Source organism: Chelonoidis abingdonii, chromosome 4 (genome assembly GCF_003597395.2).
Source record: "Chelonoidis abingdonii isolate Lonesome George chromosome 4, CheloAbing_2.0, whole genome shotgun sequence".
NCBI lineage: Eukaryota > Metazoa > Chordata > Testudines > Testudinidae > Chelonoidis > Chelonoidis abingdonii.
Genome location: NC_133772.1, coordinates 103,009,335 through 103,016,720, shown reverse-complemented (window position 1 = coordinate 103,016,720; position 7,386 = coordinate 103,009,335).

The following is a 7,386-nucleotide window of genomic DNA, read 5'->3' as shown; positions in this document are numbered from 1 at the left end:
ACAAAAGGGCATGAGGGGGAGGGCACGAGGTGGAAGTTTCGCCTAGGGTGCGAAACATCCTTGCACCGGCCCTGGGGCCAGACGATGGAAAATGGGATTTTGGGACCCTCTATGTTATTTCTTTTATCCAGCACAAAGGGGTGAGAGTGAGGGTCAACATCTGACCCTGTGCACAGCTGTGCCACCCACATTACATGAAGTGAGATTTTCAAAGGTACTTCGTGTTGGCTTATGGACTTGTCTACATAGAGAGTTACAGCACAGCAAGCCAAGATGTGAATCGACAGCGCATCAGCTTGCTGTGCACTAACATCTTGTGTGGACACTGTTACAGCTCACGGAGACTTACTGGGAACATATTAGCATATTATGCTTTCAAGTACAGAACGCTAAGATGCACTCTGGGACTTTCACTGAGCTGTAGCAGCGTCCACATGGGATGTTATTGCAGGGTAAGCTGGTGGACTATAGATTCACACTCCAGTTTGCTACTTAGTAACCCACTGTATAACTATGGCCCAATTCTGCTCTCATTGAACTAAATTGTAAAATTCCGCAACTAGCAACTGAAAAATAATTGGACATTCATCTACAGAAGAAGAATATCCAGAGTAGCAAATGCTTAAAAAAAAAAAAAAAGGAATTGTTATAGGGAGGGTTATAAAACCTTCGTGCTTCAAGAATTAATCCAGTTGCTAAATATTATAGTTAGCAGGAATCTTGTTTTAGGGGCAGGTAATACCTGCTGCGGAATTTCTTATGCCTTCCTCCAAAGCATCATGTACTGGCTACTGGAGCCAGGCTACTGGACTAGATGAATCACTGATCTGATTGAATACGGCAATTCCTATTTCCTATGTTTCATTAACTTCAATGGGAGCAGAGGTGAGCCAATGGTGAGCATTTTTGAAAATTCCACCCATAATAGCCAAAGTATGCATAGACATACACATTATGTTTTATTAAAACAACCAAGCCATCTGCAAATCCCCAGCTTTGAGTTTTCCTTGAAAACCTTTAGAACACTATGAAACTGCATGACTGAGTGGTGATGAAAAGAAATGCAAAACAGACATGAGATTTACCTTATTTTAAAGATGTTACATTACTAGGGTTAGTAGGCCAATAATGTAACCTGTTTTGACTGCAGAACCATCTGTAAAATCATCACAGTAGGTGTCAGTCTTTGACTTGTTTTCATAATTATTCCCAATAGTATGAATATATATTATAAGGCTCAAGATTTTTAAAAATTGGTGCACTTGTTAATATACTTTATATGTTCCTAAAATTTGTGATTAGACTTGGAATGAAACGACTTCCTGAAAGCAAGGGATCAGCTTATGTTGTATTTTATATTGATACACATGGTAAATATTATCAAAATCAGTATATATGCTGAAATTTTTATTTTCAGGATTTTTTGGCTAAATCTATTTGTCTAATTCATAATTTTCAGAACCTTTTAGATTTTGCTACACTTGAATTAAAGGAATAGTGTTCCTGTAGTCAGTAAGAAACTTACGGTATTGTTCTTAGGATTTCACACAAGATGCTAAATGTCTTCAAACACACCCCTGTAATTCCAGGATTTCAGCAAGGTTCAGTATTTGGACATGTTTATCACTGTGACACAAATGGGTCCTTTCACTCTCACACTGAAGAACTAGATGAAGTGGGCCAACAGCAGAATAAGGTTGAAAGGGCTCTTTTACCAGGGACAACCTCACCCCCCTCCTCCCTGCACCTCTAGTCTTAAGCAATTTTTAATAACTAGATACCTGCATTTTAAATATTATACAGAGTATACATTTGAATATTTATAAACCAGCTGCTGCTTAGCCTGCGTTGAGATGCCAAATAAGTTGTTTGGTTTCACCCTGGAAAAACACTAGTTGTGTAGAAGCACTAGGGAGTAAAAATCCTCTTCCTCTCCCTTCATTTCGAGCCGCGATGAGTCACAAATCAGTGCAAACATTTCAGCTCTGCTGCATGGAGAGCAGGACAGGATGTAGAGAAACCGCCCATGAGGTCTTGGCAGCGCTGCAGTTTGAAAAGCCTTGGGTCTCTGAACTGCATGGTGTTACTGCCCACGTGTAAAGTGTGGGGGGAGGAGGAAGAAGCTGCAGATCCGTCTACAGACTATGGATTGTAGTAATTGCCACAAACTGGCCATACAAGTAACCTGTGGCCTGGAGCCAGATTGAGCAGACCTCATCTGTATTTCCCCCAGGCAAAGCCGATTTGTTCAGGCTTCATGTGGGAATTAAGTTAATCCAATGGCTTCATTTAACATACACAGATAAAGCAGATTTTTGTATTATGGACCATGCCACAGCATCAGTACAGGCCCGTTTAAAACGAATTCTATCAAGAGGTCACCTACAGTTCACAACATCATCATTCATCTCATGAAAGCAAGTCCTACAGGAAGCCCATTCAGACACCTGATTGTTGCGAAAATATTTTCGTAAAGCAAAAGCTTTTATTCTGTGTCCTAGCAATGTTGGTTTTGAATTTAAGTGAAATACATTAGTTCACTAAGGCTGCAGACCATTATATGAAAAACAGATAAGGCTAGCACTCTTTCTTCAGTCTGTTGAAATTAAGCATGTTTTGCTTTTGGAGGTTACCTTGTTTTTCCTTAAACAAAAAAGTCTTCAGCTACATAGTTTAAGATCTTAAGTATATTTAAAAAATGATAATTTAACCAGTGTAACCAAAATAGCTCCGTTCTGAAACAATTCACAGCATGATCTTTAAAGGAGAACACCCAGCTACCAAGCTGTTCAATGTCATCTCAAAACATCTGCTGAAAAACAAGTGTATAGTAGATGCATTGTTCTAGGATGGGGGTATGAGATTTTTTCTTCTTTTTTAAAAGTCTTATTAAATAGCCTGTGTTTAACTCCAAGAAAATAGGGTCTTTTTCTCCTACCATAGAAGAAAGTTTGCCCCATGAAGGATATTGTCATTTTAGTGACACATGAGTCATTTACCTGCTGTTTCTGGCAACAATGGCAAACTCTACTGTGGTTACACTAGATTATCTGCATGCAAAATGATAGGGGAAAAAACTCACTACAACAGAAATTCAAACTAACTAATATGGGAATACATTTCCTCATCCATTATTTTTATTTCCTTCAGCATCTGAAAACTATAATAACCTCTATCCCAATTCTCACACCTTCATTTCTGCCTGTGTCTAATATTGTCTCTTCTCCATGAAAAAAGGCATCTCCTTTCCTTTCTACAACCTGTTCTCTGGTATCCATTCTCTTGCAGTTCTCCATGGTACACTCTGTCTGCACTTGTTTCCTCCCCCCTCCACTACTACCACTTCTTTCTTTTCCCTTTGGCTCCCCTGTAGCCTATGGTCCCCCCACAACCCTTGCCCATCTCTCTCACTAAATAATGAAATAAGTGGTGCATTCCAAGCCACACTGCCTCTCATATTAATGTGCTGCTCCTGCCCCCGCCACCAGAGGGGCACAAATTGACTGTTTAGCAGCTGAGAAGGTAGCTCAATTAGTCAGTCTGTGAAACCTCTCTCATGTTCTCCTCTAATAATAATCATCATCATGATCAGATTGATCATGGCCCTTGTGCATGTACCATGGACCTCAAAGGCCAAAGCAGGGATGCCTGCAAAACGTGGAGGTTTTTAGGAAAAAACTTTCAACCCAAGCAGTTGGTTTACACTTTCAATATAAATTACTGTATCTTTGCAATGATAGGGCTAAAAGCTTACTTATGCAAAAATGGAAACCGAGATTAGCTTTGACATTTATAGAGTTCTCACAATGAGAGGGGTCCTCTTCAGAGGGGGGTAAGCTAATGCTGAAGAAGTCTCATATGACTCTGAAAATAGTATATTGACTGTAAACAAACCAGGTATACAGCCTGGTTACAACAGTATCTGCTGCAGGTCAAATCTGGAGACAGGGCAGTGTGTGCAAACTGGAAATTAGACATTGCTGCTGCTGCCAGATGCTTACTGGACTGTTTTATTCAGATTATACTTGGGAAATTAAAAATAAAAAAAATGAGTTATGCAAAAGGTTTTCTTCAATCAACCAACTAATAGAAATTACATTTTGCTTTAAGTACATATCGTAATATCCAACTACCAATCAAGGTTATCAGAAATAACAAGTAAATGATTACACACCAAGTGTTTCTAGTTTCATTATTATTATATATATTTTATAAGTGTTACTGCATTTAACCAGCAACTAAAAACAATTGACATGTGGACTTTTACATTTAGACTTGTTCAGTCCTTCAAGACGTCATGTGTGCAAACAATAAGTGAAACAGCTTTTAGAAAGATGTCTCTCCAGTGAGAAACATGACCATACATGAAACATTTACATCTCTAAAAACCAAGTCCAACTACAGAGACTCTGTGATGGGGGTGTACAAAGCATTCACTATCCTCCTGCTGGAAACTCCACTGCTTTGGTGCATGCCATCCCATGCAACATCCCTTTGAGAAGGGCAGTGAGGTTTGAACATCTAGGGTTGCCTAGAAATGTCTTTCTGGGTGAATTGATGATGGAACCAGCGAGATTTGGTCCTCCAGTAGCTAGAAGGGCTAGAAGAAGGCCTAATAAAAAGGGCTGGCTGCTTTTAGCAAATGGTAGTTCCTGGGTGAAGCCAGGGAAGGGAGGAATATTCCTCCCCCTACTATGACCCAAAAAGCCAGGCCCAGCCCGGACCTATTGCTGACAACAGTTGTGTTTAGGTCATGCAGAGTTAGGCATAGGCTGGATTATTGGAATAGCTGAGCTCGCTTAGTGAGAGACCCCAGCTCAGGCGTGACAGAACCCTGATCTAGGATTTTCAGTATGCAGCTGACTTTGTCCTATTTGTTTTGTTTTGGTATTTTTGTTAATAAAATGTTTACAGTACTGTATAGCAGCCAAGGGTAAAGTATAGACGTTTCTGGGTTGTAAGAGTTTAGGGACCCCAGAAAAGAGCAAAAGGAGGCATCACAAAAGCACAACATTAAATGTGTGGATGATAATATTTCTATGATATTTAGGCTTTTGTTATTAGGATCCTTATCCTGTTATCTAATTGTGAATCCCATTCTCCCCCTGGCAGGAGGAATCCGACTACACAGATCTCATTGCAGGGTCATGGCCTAAAATGGCATTCTGTCTTTGCCTTTCCTGCCAGAAATTACTGACTGCGTCTATTTCTGCAACACAAGATAATTTTTTTTCCAATTTCTGTATCTAGACTTGGGTAAAGTATTTTTTTTATGAAGTTATCACATTTCATTTTTCCAGTAGATGGCGTGTTCCAGCTATTACTGCAAGAAGCCTGGATGCTTCCTACTAGACCAGATAAAGGCTGCTATGGTTATGGAAATGAAAAACAATCAATTGCCCCTCCCACCCCACCCCAAACTGGGAAAATGTCCTAGTCTTGAATGCTTTTGGTCTGCTCTACTACAGTGCTTCTAGGTATGGGAAGACAGGAGCTACAGGACCTAAAAATCCAGGGTGATTCTGGTCTTCACTCTCACCCCTATAAACTGCTCTTGTGGCATTTATAGGTTGTAAATGAGATGGAAGGGGTTGGGGTGGCATTCCCCTGGTTTAGCAACAACATAAGGCCAGCACAAAGAACTCTACAGTGTCTGCTCTCACAACCCCAGCGTACTGGATGTGTCAGGGCCGTCCCAGGCAAGGAAGAAGCTGTAGCACCTGGTGCTACAGACATTCTGGGTTGCTCTGCAGCCCATAGGGAGCTGTGGTGAGGCTTTTGTAACTTAACTTTACTTCAGTTTTGTTCTGGGGGCCATTACAGACCTGTAGCAGCCTGAAATCCAAATGGCACAAACAGCAGAAAGTCTAGAAAATAAGAATGGCCATAGTGGGTCAGACCAATGGTCCATCTAACCCAGGATCCTGTCTTCCAACAGCAGCCAATGCCAGATGCTTCAAAGGGAATGAACAGAACAGGGCAATTACCAAGTGATCTGTCCCCTGTTGTCCCGTCTCAACATCTTGCAGTCAGAGATTATAGGACATCCAGAGGAAGGTGTGTATCCCTGCCCATCCTGGCTAATAGCCATGGATGGACTTATCCTCCGTGAACTTACTTAATTCTTTTTTGAATCCAGTGGCCTTCACAACATCCCCTTGCAAAGTGTTTCACAGGTTGACTGTGCGTTATGTGAAGAAATACTCCCTTTTGTTTATTTTCAACAAAATGCCTATTAATTTCATTGGGTGACCCTTGGTTCTTTTGTCATGTGAAGGGGTAAACAACACTTACACTGTCTCATTTATCTTCTTTCCCTAGGCTGTGTTTTCTATCTTGTGACCTTCAGGAGCTGCAGCACAGAAATCTGCAGCCCCAGGTCTTACTGAATACCGTCTTGCTTTCTTCTACTTTCCGCTCACTTTAAAAACAACATGATTTGGGCAGTCGTGATCTGTTAGTGAGTTACGCATTAACATTTAGACACTCCAAAAACTGAGCCTGAAGCTTTGCTGCTATTAGGAACTGATTTATGATAAACCAAAGGCAACAAAATAATCATATTTAAAATAGCAAGGAGTGCAGTGGAAGGAGTGGGGCAGAGGGCCAAGCTTCCCCTCTTGGCCACTGTCATAAACAGATGGTTAAGGGTTAATGGCTGTTTTACCTGTAAAGGGTTAAAAAGTTCTTCTAGCCTAGCTAACACCTGACCAGAGGAACCAATGGGGGAACAAGATGTTTCAAAATGAAGGAGAGAAGTTTTTCCTTTATTTAGAGTTTCAGTTTCAGCCGGAGTGAAAAAGATCAAGGAACCAGCCTCTTATCAGGGTAGTAGGTTAGAAAGGAATAAATAGGTTTATGTTTATTTCTTTGTAACCTGTCTTATGCAATTAGAGGTATAATCAAATTGGGTATTTGGGTATTTTTTTGTGTAACTAAATTTGTGCCCAGGTGAACATCCTCTGTGTTTTGAATCTGTTGTCTGTGAGAGTAGCTGGTACGCTAATCTCTCCCAGAGGATTTTCTTTTACATTTCTTTTCTTTAATTAAAAGCCTTTTTCTTGATTGATTTTTCCTTGTTTTAAGATCCAAGGGGTTTGGATCTGTGTTCACCAGGGAATTGGTGAAGTCCCTCAAAACTACCCAGGGAAAAAAGTAGTGCTTGGGGGATAGTGGCAGCGATACCAGATCTAAGCTAGTAATTAAGCTTAGAAGTGTCCATGCAGGTCCCCACATCTGTACCCTAAAGTTCAGAGTGGGGAAGGAACCTTGACACCCCCTGACTGGAGCTGGAAATTTGGCCCAGCTGCCCCTCCATCATGACACTAAGTGGCATTACAATCCTGTGTTCCTGCTTGGCTCCCTACCTTTGCAATCCTTATGTCA